The sequence below is a fragment of the Rhinoraja longicauda genome, chromosome 2 (genome assembly GCF_053455715.1).
Source record: "Rhinoraja longicauda isolate Sanriku21f chromosome 2, sRhiLon1.1, whole genome shotgun sequence".
In the NCBI taxonomy this organism is placed as follows: domain Eukaryota; kingdom Metazoa; phylum Chordata; class Chondrichthyes; order Rajiformes; family Arhynchobatidae; genus Rhinoraja; species Rhinoraja longicauda.
Window position 1 is genome coordinate 101,643,292 of NC_135954.1, and position 14,536 is coordinate 101,657,827.

Consider the following 14,536-nt stretch of genomic DNA (forward strand, 5'->3'; position numbering starts at 1 on the left):
GTACTTGAGGGAAGGTGAGCAGTTGACTGACTTAGATGTTGCAGACCAAACTGAGGATCAGATGGATTCCAACCACAGGCTCCAGGCAGTTGGGGGATTGATGGTTTTTGTTTTGACTGTGAAATAAGTTGCTCGGATTACGAGTGGTGCAAGTCAGTAACGAGGACTGACTTTGCTTTCAGTGCAGATTTCGGAGTATCCTCCTTTGATAATGTTGAAAGGTCCAAGCTCACGTCCAAGTTAAATTTATTGTCATTTAGTTTCGTTTAGTTTAGCTTAGAGGTACAGAGCGGAAACAGTCCTGTCGGACCACCGAGTCCGACCAGCGAACCCCGCACATTAACACTGCCCTACACACACGAGGGACAATTTACAATGTTTACCGAGCAAATTAGCATACAAACCTGCACGCAATTGGAGTGTGGGAGGAAACCGCAGCTCCTGGAGAAAACTCCGCAGGTCACGGGGAGAACGTACAAACTCCATACAGACAACACCTGTAGTCAGGAGCGAACCCGGGTCTCTGGCGCTGTAAGGCAGCAACTCTACCTCTGCACCACTGTGCCGCCCAAATGTGTCATATGTACAGGTACGGTGAAGTAGAGGTACAATGAAAATCTTGCTTGCAGAAACATCACAGGCACATAAGCACACACAACACACAACACACAAAAGCAGAAATGGTTCAATGGTTCAATGTTGCTGTATTTGTCACATGTACAACTGCTCAGTGAAATCCTTTTTGCATATTTACACATGCAGGCGCCGCCATGTTTTAGTGTCGTTTCCAAAGTCCAAGGTGCTTGGTCTACTGGAGCAGTTCCAATCCAGGTAAGCCCCAGGCAGCTGCAGGGCCTTCCTCCGTCGCCTTTGACTGGATCGGCCCGCAAACCGACGTCCCTCTTCTCGCCCGGCCATCTTCGTGTCCTGGGGGAGCTTCCTGCAGGTGCTGGAGGCATTACCCCGGTTCACCCTCCTACCGGCTCATTCCTTGCGTCTGGCGTCTCCAGCAGTTCCCTCCCGATATGGCCGTCCAATGAGCCTTCGGACAGGCACGACCTTCAACCGAGCCTTCGGGGCGTTCCGCTGTCCGACAAGCCTTCGACCGTGGCACCTCAGGAAGGCCTCTGCCACATCGCACCTCAGGAAGGCCTCTGCCACATGGCACCTCAGGAAGGCCTCTACCACATGGCACCTCAGGAAGGCCTTGGGAAATTATACATAAATTAAGGAAAAGACCACACGGAAACAAGACGTTAGTGCAAAAACACAATTAGAAAATGAGTCCGTGGTAGTGCAAGAGGTGATCCGTTGTGTTCCATTGAAACGATGGGATTGGGGTTGTTCAAGTCAGTTCAAGAACCTGCTGGTTGTAGGAAAGTAGCTATTCTTGAACTTGGTGGTGTGAGACTTCAAGTTTTTGTAACTCCTGCCCAATGGTAGCAGTGATAAGATGGTACGGGCCGGCTAAAGGGGATGCTTGATGATAGATGGGACTTTCATGAGGCATCGTCTCATCAAAGATGCTTTGGATGGTGGAGAGGGCTGTGTCCATGTTGGTCTGGGCTGAGTTCACCACTCTCTGTAGCCGTCTCGTCGTGGATCTAGCCTCTAGTTCGATCCTGACTACGGGTGCTGTCCAAACTAAACTAGTGTCTTGGAATTGGCATACCAGGCAGTGATCCAACCAGTCTTGGCTTCTTCCAGGGTCGTGAGCGGAGATTTCAAGATTCGATGAGTGGCACTCACTGAGAAATTCCTGGCTGATCTGATATCTGTGATTCTTAAACAAATAAAATTAACCATTGAAAAATGATGACTTGAGAACCTGTAATATACTATCTGTAATTTAATGTGCAGGAAGGAACTGCAGATGCTGGTTTAAACCAAAGATAGACACAGAATGCTGGAGTAACTCAGCGGGACAGGCAGCATCTCTGGAGAGAAGGAATGGGTGACGTTTCGGGAAGAAGGGACTCGACCTGAAAGTCACCTATTCCTTCTCTTCAGAGATGCTGTCTGTCCCGCTGAGTTACTCCAGAATTTTGTGTCTACCTGTAAATTCATGTTGATCTGTACATTGGATTTGATGATCCCCTCTGTGTCTCCCTGTCTGAGGTGGCACCATTTGCCCACGAATCACGGGTTAGTCTTGACAAAATCTCAGCAGTTAGAGACAGTCCCTTAATACCTGCAAGCTTCATTGCACACGTCAGTCAAGAACAACTGGCTGGAACAGACTGGGGGAGTGTGCCTGGCGAGAAGAATGTTGCAAGTGACAGAGAACTGCTTGTCTGAATGTAAAGTTGTCTGATGTAATAAGCAACAGTGATAAATCTAGTAGAAATTCCTTTATCATTTGATGGCATATTATTATGAAGCCTCAAAACAATATAGACATAAAAATGACACATACAAGTTGGAATTACTGTCCCTGACATTGTCAGAGGAACACGAGATTTTTTGATTTCTTTCCTGTGTGCTGCCTCACAGGGAACCATGGGGACTTTTAGACTTTAGACTTTAGAGCATTTAGAGATACAGCATGAAAACAGGTCCCCCGGCCCACCGAGTCCGCACCGAACAGCGACCACCCTGTAAACTAACACTATTCCGACACACGAGGGACAAGTTACAATTTTCACCAAAGCCAATTAACCTGCAAACCCGTACGTCCTTGGAGTGTGGGAGGAAACCGGAGCACCCGGAGAAAACCCAGGCTGTCATGGGGAGAATGTACAAACTCTGTACAGACCGCACCCGTAGTCAGGATCGAACCTGAGTGTCTGGTGCTGTAAGCCAGCGACTCTAACCCCAATCCCATCGTTTCAATGGAACACAATGGATCACCTCTTGCACTACCACGGACTCGTTTCCAGCGACTCTACCGCTGCTGAAAAAAGAGAAAACAGGAAAAGTCCCAAAATATCTTGTCCGAAACTTCAAACACCAGATAAATGAATGAATGAATGAATGAATGAATGAATGAATGAATAAGTTTATTGGCCTAGTATGTGCATATACAAGGAATGTGCCTTGGTGCTCCGCTCACAAATGACAACAGTTAACAATTAAGAATAAAGCATAAACACATCAAAACAATAAGGATACAACATTACGGTCTAAACATGTGGGTGAAAATAAACCAGAGCAAAAGAGAGACGACAGACTTTGGTTATTGAGTAGAACTACAACTCGTGGAAAATTTGGTTAGATTGGACAGTAATGATTTACACATATTAACTAAAGCAATGATTGAGGATATTGGTAATCTATAATGAAAAGAGAAAATCTTGGAAATATCACAATACAGAATTGAATCAGGCCCTTCAGCTCTCCAAATCCATGCCAAATTTCCCTTTACACTAATTCTATTTTACTTTCTCCACAGTCCTATCAGCTCCTCCAGATTCTACCACCCACCCACGCATTTTTGGCAATTTACAGTGTCCGTTTAACTTGCCAACACAGCGGGCCTTTCCAGTGTGGGAGGAAGTAGCATGACCCTGAGTAAACCCACACTGGCATAAAAAGAACAAGGGGACTCCACACAGACAGCACCAGATGTGGAGCTTCGACGGTGGAGCTGTGAGTCGGCAGCTCAACTAATCACACTCTCACCCCGGGTCAGGTAGTGTCCATGATGTGCCAAACAAAGCTAACGTTTCAGATCACTGACTGTTGAAAGTACAGTCAGATCTGAAGCCCTTCAAGGCTCTTTAGCCATTCAATTGGTGTCATGACTATACAGCATGTAAACAGGCCCTTTAACCCAATTTGTAAGTGCTGACCATGTTGCCATTCTGGGCTAGTCCCATCTGTCATGTACTTAATCAGCATGTCAGAACACAGTTTTAACTACATTATAACATTTAACAACAAAGGCCAGATCCAGAAAGATAATTAAATATTTTTAAAAGTTGCAAAACAGTAGGGAGGAGAAATTGTTTACATTCATTTAATGCTTACCTGCATTCTGGTCAGCAACTAAACTATTGCTTGAGCAGACAGAAAGTCTATTCTTTCACAAACAAAGAGGAATAATAAATCAGTTATATTTATTTTTTATTCCATAGCAGTTTTATTTGAAGCCTGAAAATAAACATAATATTCCACACCATTACAACACATGAATTACGTTTGTCACATAAATATATCTTTTGGATTTTTACTGTCTCACAGTGCCAGAGACAATCCTGACATTGGGTGCTGACTGTGCAGAGTTTGTATGGTCTCCCCATGACCATGTGGGTTTCCTCTGGGTGCTCCGGTTTCCTCCCACACCACAAAGACGTGTGGGATTGTAGGTTCATTGGCCTCTGTAAAATTGCCCCGAGTGTACAGGGAGTCAATGAGAAAGTGAGATAAGATAGAACTAACGTGAATGGCTTCAATGGTTCAATGGTTCAATGGTGCTTTATGGTAATGTGTGCTCTGGGCAGTGAAAGTCTTTTTGCAAGATCACACATGCACGAGTCCCCATATTTTAGCTCAATTTACTACAAGGTGAAAAGGTTGATTCGTGGTCAGTCTGGATTCGGTGGTCCCAAGGGTGTGTTTCCATGCAGTGTCACTAAAGACGGAAAAAAAAACTGTACATCAGTAGGCTTGAAGTTTTGCTCAGCACATGAACACAAAACAGGAGCAGAGGTAGACCACATGGCCCCTTAAACATGCCCCAGTCATGGCATCATAGACTAACAGTCATCAGGTCATTTGTATGTGTATCGTTCACTAACTGATGTCCAACCAGGGTTCGTTATGCGTAGGAAGGAATTGCAGATGCTGGTCTACACCGAAGATAGACACAAAATACTGGAGTAACTCAGTGGGTCAGTCAGCATCCCTGGAGAAAAGGAATAGGTGGCGTTCTGGGTCGAGACCCTTCTTCATGGGTTAGAAATATTGAAAATAACTGCAGGAGGAGGCCATTCGGCCCTTCGAGCCAGCACCGCCATTCATTGTGATCATGGCTGATCGTCCCCAATCAATAACCCGTGCCTGCCTTCTCCCCATATCCCTTGATTCCACGAGCCCCGAGAGCTCTATCTAACTCTCTCTTAAATCCATCCAGTGATTTGGCCTCCACTGCCCTCTGTGGCAGAGAATTCCACAAATTCACAACTCTCTGGGTGAAAAAGTTCCTTCTCACCTCAGTTTTAAATGGCCTCCCTTTTATTCTAAGACTGTGGCTCCTGGTTCTGGACTCCCCCAACATTGGCAACATTTTTCCTGCATCTAGCTTGTCCAGTCCTTTTATAATTTTATATGTTTCTATAAGATCCCCTCTCATTCTTCTAAACTCCAGTGAATACAAGCCTATTCTTTTCAATCTTTCCTCATATGACAGTCCCGCCATCCCAGGGATCAATCTCGTGAACCTATGCTGCACTGCCTCAATTACAAGGATGTCCTTCCTCAAAATAGGAGACCAAAACTACACACAATACTCCAGATATGGTCTTACCAGGGCCCTATACAACTGCAGAAGAACTTCTTTAGTCCTGAAATCCTCTCGTTATGAAGGCCAATATACCATTAACTTTCTTCACTGCCTGCTGTACCTGCACACCAACTTTCAGTGACTTGTGTACAAGGACACCCAGGTCTCGCTGCACTTCCCCCTTACCTAACCTAACACCATTGAGATAATTAGGTGATGGGTTCATATGTTGTTGGGCTCATCTGCTGCTGGGAACTATTTTTGCTTGGACTCTCCAGAAATTGATGATCGTTATCGATTTTAATGATCCCAATGCAGACCGCAACTCTTCAGATAAGGATTGTGTTGAATAGAGTGATCTCCACCTTTCTAAGATCTTGAATGTACCAGAAAATTTTACGAATGTCATAGAGTCATACGGCACAGAAACAGGCACTTCAGCCCAACGTGCCCATGCTGACCATCTGCCCAAATCCCTCAAAAACTTTCCTACTCATGTACCTGTCCCAGTGTCTTTTAAACACTGCCATAGTACCCACCTCAACTGCCATCTTTGGAAGCTCATTCCATATACCATCAGCCTCTGTGTGAAAAATGTGCCCCTCAGGTTCCTATTAAATCTTGTCCCCTCACCTTAAACATCTACCGTGGGTAAAAGATTATGTATATTCAACATATCTAGGCCCCTAATGATTTTCTACACTTCTAAGTTAATCCCTCAGCCCCCTGTCCTCCAAGGAATAAAGTCCTAGTCTACCCAATCTCTCCCTATAACCAAGGCCCTCAAGTTCTGACAACATTCTTGTAAATCTTCTCTGCACTCTTTCCAGCTTCATGTCATCCTTTTCATAGCTGGGTGACCAAAAATGAACATAGTACTCTAAATCTGGACTCGTACCAACAGCTTGTACTACTGCACCATAATGTCCCAATCTTTATACTCAATTCCTTGATTCTTGAAGGCCAATGTACCAAGAGCCTTCTTTACCACCTATTTAACTATGATGCTACGTTGTCCTATGGACTAGGATCTATGTACCTATGCTCCTAGATCCCTCTGATAGCAGCAGTAGAGTTGCTGCCTTACAGCGAATGCAGCGCCGGAGACTCAGGTTTGATCCTGACTACGGGCGGCGTCTGTACGGAGTTTGTACGTTCTCCCCGTGACCTGCGTGGGTTTTCTCCGAGATCTTCGGTTTCCTCCCACACTCCAAAGACGTACAGGTTTGTAGGTTAATTGGCTGGGCAAATGTAAAAATTGTCCCTAGTGGGTGTAGGATAGTGTTTGTGTCCGGGGATCGCTGGGCGGCGCGGACCCGGTGGGCCGAAGGGCCTGTTTCTGCGCTGTATCTCTAAATCTAAAAATGTTTTTAAAAATCTGATCTACAGCACTCCCCAGGGCCTTACCATTCACTGTGAAGGTCTTGCCCTGATTTGACTTCCCAAAATGCAACACCTTACACTTATAGCTATTAAACTCTGTTTGCCATTCCTCGGCCCTCTTGGCCACTCGATCAAGATCCTGCAGGATTTTTTCATAACCATCTTCACTGTCCATGATCCTGCCTACTATAGTGTTATCTGTAAACATACTAACCATGCCTTGCACATTCTTATCCAAATCATTCATATAGATGACAAACAGCAATGGGCTCAGCACCAATCCCTGAAGCACTCTACCAGTCACAGGGCTCCAGTCCGAAAAACACCCTTCCACCACTACCCTCTGCCTCCTTCCATGACCTGAAACATCACCCGTTCCTTCTCTCCAGAAATGCTGCCTGACCCATTGAGTACTCCAGGATTTTGTGTCTACCTTTGATTTTAACCAGCATCTGCAGTTTTTTTCCCTACAAACCAATTCTGTATACAGTTAGGTAGCCACAAAATGCAGGAGTAACTCAACGGGATGGGCAGCATCTCCGGAGGGAAGGAATGGCATAAATCTGTGTACAGTTAGTCAGCTCTCCTTGAATCCCATGCAAACGCTTTATTGAAATGTGCATAATATTCTATTTGAAGCAAGCCTCTATGTAAATGCATAGTGAATGCTGGTTGAATATCATTCCTCCTCATCTCCATTCTAAAGGTACGTCCTTTGATTCTCTGGCCTAGACCCTCCCACCACTGGAAACATTCTCTCCTCATCGCCACTATTTCGTGACTTCTGGAAGGGTCAGGTTCCTACGCGCAAAATTGATCATCAGACTAGAACATGAGTTACAATCACAATCAATCACAATCACAATCATACTTTATTAGTGAAGTATGTTTTGCAACATACAAGGAATTTCATTTGCCATGCAGTCGTAACAATAAAACGCAGCAGAACACACAAAATACATTTTAACATGAACATCCACCACGTGTGACTCCTCCACATTCCTCACTGTGATGGAAGGTGAAAAACAGTTCAATCTCTCCCTTCTTTGTTCTTCCGCGGTCGGGGGCCTCGAACCTTCCGTTGATGGGACGATCTTGACTCCCATAGCCGGCGGTGGGCCTTCCTCGTCCCAGTGCAGGATCAAGCTCCTGCATCGGGGGGGGGGGGGGGGGGGGGGGAGGGGGATCTCAACTCCCCCGCGCTGGCCGATCTACCCCGGGCTTGTTGAACTTCGTGCAGCTTAGACAATAGACAAAAGGTGCAGGAGGAGGCCATTCGGCCCTTCGAGCCAGCACCGCCATTCAATGTGATCATGGCTGATCGTTCTCAATCAGTACCCCGTTCCTGCCTTCTCCCCATACCCCCCTGACTCCACTATCCTTAAGAGCTCTGTCTTGAATGCATTCAGAGAATTGGCCTCCACTGCCTTCTGAGGCAGAGAATTCCACAGATTTACAACTCTCTGACTGAAATCTCCGTTCTAAATGGCCTACCCCTTATTCTTAAACTGTGGCCCCTGATTCTGGACTCCCCCAACATTGGGAACATGTTTCCTGCCTCTAACATGTCCAACCCCTTAATAATCTTATACGTTTCGATAAGATCCCCTCTCATCCTTCTAAATTCCAGTGTATACAAGCCTAGTCGCTCCAGTCTTTCAACATATGACAGTCCCACCATTCCGGGAATTAACCTAGTAAACCTACGCTGCACGCCCTCAATAGCAAGAATATCCTTCCTAAAATTTGGAGACCAAAACTGCACACAGTACTCCAGGTGTGGTCTCACTAGGGCCCTGCACAACTGCATCTTGGAGCTTCCCGACTTCTCAACCCGAGATTGCGAGCTCCTTGATGTTAATGTCTGCAGGTTAAAGTCGGTTGGAGCGTCGATCCAGGCAAGGGATCATAGGCTCTGATGGTAAGTCCACGGTCCCGCGGTGGGGCTCAAAATCAGTCCCAGGCAAGGCCTCCAGCTTCATGATGTTGGGCCGCAGAGCGACCGGAGATGCAATCCGGAAAACAATCGCATTTCCGGCAAGGTAAGAGATTGAAAAAAAGTTTCTCCTCCCCCCTCCCCCACCCCTCACATAAAACATACCAGAGAACATTAACACAGACTTTATAAACTCACCAAAAATAACAAAAAAAGGATGAAAAGGACAGACAGACTGAAGGCGAGGCTGCCATCGTGGTGCCACCTGGTGGAGATAGAGGTTGGAGCCAAAGAACATAAGGGATAGCAGCATGTATCGGCCGTTCACCCATCTGTGCCAGCGCCACCATTTTTTACGTTCCTACTCAAGTCCTCTTGTGACCAAGATACTGTTTGCCTTTGATCGCTTGCTGCAATCCTTCAACGAGTCTTGTGCAAGGACGCCAGGTTTCCTCTGAACATCAACATCGTTCCATTTCTCATCACTGAAAAAGATTATCCGTCATGCTTTTGTCTTAAGCTCTGATGGATAACCTCGCAGTTCTCCACGCTGATACTGTGTGAGAAGTTCATCACAGGGCCCTTTGCATTGCGATTTCTCAACAAAGCATTACTTGCGGGAGAACCATCCAAATATTTCCAAGGACTGGCAGAAAAGACTTTTAACAGTGTGTGGGATCATTAATACTTGTAATGAAATGGCTTTGTGCTAAGCATAGAAGTAAATTGGAAAGAAAAACAGCTTCCTGCTGCAAGTGATTTTCCCATAAAAAAGTCAGTTTGAGTAAATACAACATGAAGCTGTTGCTTGCTGAGTAAAAGCAGCATGCAGTTAATAATTACAGCTTAGTGCTTGCTCCCTGATGGAACAGCAACTTTACACCTAGATTTATAGCACAGGGTGTGTAAAGCAGTAAATCAGTGTCAGAACATGATGCATCTGGTGCATTGTGTGATGGCAAGGCACCCCGCAGAATCTTTTTTATATCTTCAGGCGTTGGTTTATTTTGTATTTAGGGTACATTTTTTCCGAGACTCTGGACCCGGTGGGAGTGTTCCTTGGCAGAACACTGATGAGAGAATGAGGGGCCAGTACATCTGACAAAGAGCACGACCAAATTTTGTGGCTTCGAAGAAAAACAGCAAGTGTAATAATGACTGCGTTGTCTTCCGTGTCTGGAAACATATAAAACTCTTAAAGGATTGGACAGGCTCGATGCAGGAAAAATGTTCCCCATTTTGGGGGAGTCCAGAACCAGGGGTCGCAGTTTAAGAATAAGGGGTAGGCTTTTTAGGACTGAGATGAGGAAAATGTTTTTCACCCAGAGAGTTGTTGATCAGTGGAATTCTCTGCCACAGAAGGCAGTGGAGGCCAATTCACTGGATGTATTCAAGAGCGTGTTAGATATAGCTCTTAGGGCTAACGGAATCAAGGGATATGGGGAGAAAGCAGGAACGGAGCACTGATTTTGGATGATCAGCCATGATCATATTGAATGGCGGTGTGGCTCGAAGGACCGAATGGCCTACTCCTGCACCTATTTTTCTATGTTTCTATGTTTCTCTATGCACTGGCTGGTGTTCCCAACAAATGCAAGCATCGTCAGGAAAACTGTAGACCTTATTGTGTACAGCTAAACACGTGCCCATAAACGGGGTCCTCGTGTCTAAAGAAGGGTCCTGACCTAAAACGTTGACTAAGACTGATGACGATTCCCAACCCAAAATGTTGCCTCCCCAGTAGCTGCCTGACCGGCTGAAATCTTGCTTTTAACACGTAATCTCAGCGTCTCCAGTCTCTCGTGCCTCCTCTGGCAGTTTTTTCCCCCCCTCCCTCTTTAGCTAGTTTTAAGCGACTGAAGATGTTTTATTGTGATAAAGGTGGCACAACAATGAATGGAAGGTGCCAGGGATGAAAGAGCAAAGTAAATGGACAGAACAAGCGTGAAAGTTGAAAGAGGAATTAAATGCAACTGGCATGAGCTGCTAAGTGGCAAATGACATATGGATCACGTGCGCCGTGCAGATAAGACAATAGACAATAGACAATAGACAATAGACAACAGTGGATATCGACACTCAACGCTGCCTCGGAAAAGCAGCCGTCATAATCAAAGACCATTTCAATAGACAATAGACAATAGGTGCAGGAGGAGGCCATTCGGCCCTTCGAGCCAGCACCGCCATTCAATGTGATCATGGCTGACTGGGCTGATCATTCTCAATCAGTACCCTGATCCCGCTTTCTCCCCATACCCCCTGACTCCGCTATCCTTAAGAGCTCAATCTAGCTCTCTCTTGAATGTATTCAGAGAATTGGCCTCCACTGCCCTCTGAGGCAGAGAATTCCACAGATTCACAACTCTCTGACTGAAAAAGTTTTTCCTCATCTCTGTTCTAAATGGCCTACCCCTTATTCTCAAACTGTGGCCCCTGGTTCTGGACTCCCCCAACATTGGGAACATGTTTCCTGCCTCTAACGTGTCCAACCCCTTAATAATCTTATACGTTTCGATAAGATCCCCTCTCATCCTTCTAAATTCCAGTGTATACAAGCCTAGTATCATATCATATCATATATCTACAGCCGGAAACAGGCCTTTTCGGCCCTCCAAGTCCGTGCCGCCCAGTGATCCCCGTACATTAACACTATCCTACACCCACTAGGGACAATTTTTACATTTACCCAGCCAATTAACCTACATACCTGTACGTCTTTGGAGTGTGGGAGGAAACCGAAGATCTCGGAGAAAACCCACGCAGGTCACGGGGAGAACGTACAAACTCCTTACAGTGCAGCACCCGTAGTCAGGATCGAACCTGTGTCTCCGGCGCTGCATTCGCTGTAAAGCAGCAACTCTACCGCTGCGTTACCGTAGCTCCAGTCTTTCAACATACGACAGTCCCGCCATTCCGGGAATTAACCTAGTAAACCTACGCTGCACGCCCTCAATAGCAAGAATATCCTTCCTCAAATTTGGAGACCAAAACTGCACACAGTACTCCAGGTGCGGTCTCACCAGGGCCCTGTACAACTGTACTGACAAGAGCTCCGAGTCAACTCAGCAAACCCGTGTGGATTTACTTTTTACTACTTGCTCTTTTTGCACATACATGCACTATCACATGTTCAGTATGATCGACAGGCACTTTTGGAGATAGGAACGTCAGCCAACGTGGACTTTAAGCCAGCTATTGATAACGCAGACGACGGTCTCCCCAGGGTATTTTGTCCACCTGCACGGCGGAGGAGGAAAGCAAAGAGAGGGAAGCGTGCTGGCGCTCTGTGCAGAAGCCGGCGAAGAAGTAACAAACCCCCTCTGCCCAGCATTCTGTTAGCTAATGTGCGAACCCTGGACAATAAATTAGACGAGTTGCGCGCACGGATCGAACACCATCGGGACTTAGATTTTAAAAAAAGATTTTTAGAGATAAAGCGTGGAAACAGGCGCTTCGGCCCACTGGGTCCGCGCCGCCCAGCGATCCCCGCACACTAACACTATCCTACACACACTAGGGACAATTTTTTTTACATTTGCCCAGCCAATTAACCTACATACCTGTACGTCTTTGAAGTGTGGGAGGAAACCGAAGATCTCGGAGAAAACCCACGCAGGTCACGTACAAACCCCGTACAGATGGTGCCCGTAGTCAGGATCGAACCTGAGTCTCCGGCGCTGCATTCGCTGTAAGGCAGCAAATCTACCGCTGCGCCACCGTGCCGGTGGACATTAAGAACTGCTGTGTTTTGGCGTTCACGGAGACGTGGCTGGAGTCCAGCGTACCCGACTGTGCCGTCACTCCGGGGAGTTTTTCTGTCTACCGACAAGACAGAACGAAGGACTCAGCAGGCAAGTCGAGAGGAGGGGGAGTGTGCTTTATGGTTTACTCTTCGTGGGCCATGGATTTCTGCTTTTTAACTATACACTGCTCCCCGGTTCTGGAGCTGTTGACTATTAAAACTAGACCTTTCTAGCTCCCCAGAGAGTTCAGTTCTTTTCCTCCTTACTGCTGCTTACATCCCCCCTCAGGCTGATAAATCTCTAGCCCTGGACGAACTGTATGGGATTGTAAATGAGCTGGAGAACTCCCATCCTGAGGCTGCGTTCATTGTTCTGGGAGACTTCAACAGAGCCAATATGAAGAAGGTTCTCCCAAAATACTTCCAACACATCACTTTTTCCACTAGGGGAGAGCAGACCCTGGACCATTGTTACACCCCGTTCAGAGACTGTTATAAGCCCCTCCCTCGCCCTGCAATTGGTAAGGCAGATCACTGTTCCATTCTACTGCTGCCTGCATACAGGCAGAAACTAAAACAGCAAAAAACGGTCTCCAGGGTCATATATAAATGGAACAATGAGGTTGATGAGGCCTTACAGGACTGCTTTGACACAACTGACTGGCAGATGTTTGAAGATGCAGCAGAAGGCAATATCAACGAATACACAGACTCTGTCTCAGGCTACATAAGTAAGTGCATCGATGATGTGGTTCCAAAAGCCACCATCTGCACTTACCCCAAATCAGAAACCCTGGGTCGGACGGGAAATCCGTGCTAAACTTAAAGCACGGACTACTGCCTTCAACTCAGGCGACCTCAACGCCTACAAGGTAGCCAGATATGACCTCCGGAGGTCCATCAGGAAAGCCAAGAGAGACTACAGAAACAAAGTGGAATCTAACTACTACAGCTCGGACTCCAGACGCATGTGGAGTGGATTACGCTGCGTCACAAACTACAAAGGGAAAAACAGGAGCACTTGTCAGCCTACCACATCGCTCTCAGACGAGCTTAACACCTTTTACGCCCGGTTCGATGCAGACAACACAGCGCCCATCATGGGTCCACAGCGTGTGCAGGGGGACTACCACACTGTCCTCACAAACGGCAGACGTGAGGCGGTCCTTCAAAAAGGTCAACGACCGCAAAGCTCCAGGGCCGGATGGTATTCCAGGGCGGGCCCTCAGAGCGTGTGCTGATCAACTGGCAGAGGTGTTCACCAACATCTTCAACCTCTCTCTGAGTCAGTCTGTGGTTCCCACCTCCTTCAAAGCATCCATCATCGTTCCTGTTCCAAAGAAACCAGTAACCTCCTGTTTAAATGACTACCGTCCTGTCGCACTGACATCAGTCATCATGAAGTGCTTCGAGCGACTAGTCAAAACTCACATCTGCTCCTCTCTCCCTGACACCTTGGACCCACTTCAGTTTGCATTTGGACCAAACAGAGCCACGGACGATGCCATCACCATGGCAATACATACTGCGCTCACACACCTGGACAAAGGAAATACATATGTGAGAATGCTCTTTATTGACTACAGCTCGGCATTCAACACTATTATTCCCTCAAAACTCGTCCCCAAGCTCCTTGATCTTGGACTGGAGACCTCCATCTGTGGATGGATATTCGATTTCCTGATGGGCAGGCCCCAGGTGGTGAGAATTGGCAGCCCACCTCTTCCTCACTGATCCTCAACACAGGCACACCACAGGGCTGTGTGCTCTGTCCTCTCCTGTACTCCCTGTTCACGCACGACTGTACTGCTAAGCACAGCTCAAACAGCATCCTAAAGTTTGCTGATGACACGACCATCTTGGGCCTCATCACAGACAACAATGAGACGGCCTACAGAGAGGAGGTAAAGGCACTAAACAGCTGGTGCCAGGAAAATAACCTCTCTCTCAATGTCAGCAAAACTAAAGAGATGATCGTGGACTACAGGAGACAGTGGGGGAGTGGACACCTCCCCATCCACATCGGTGATGC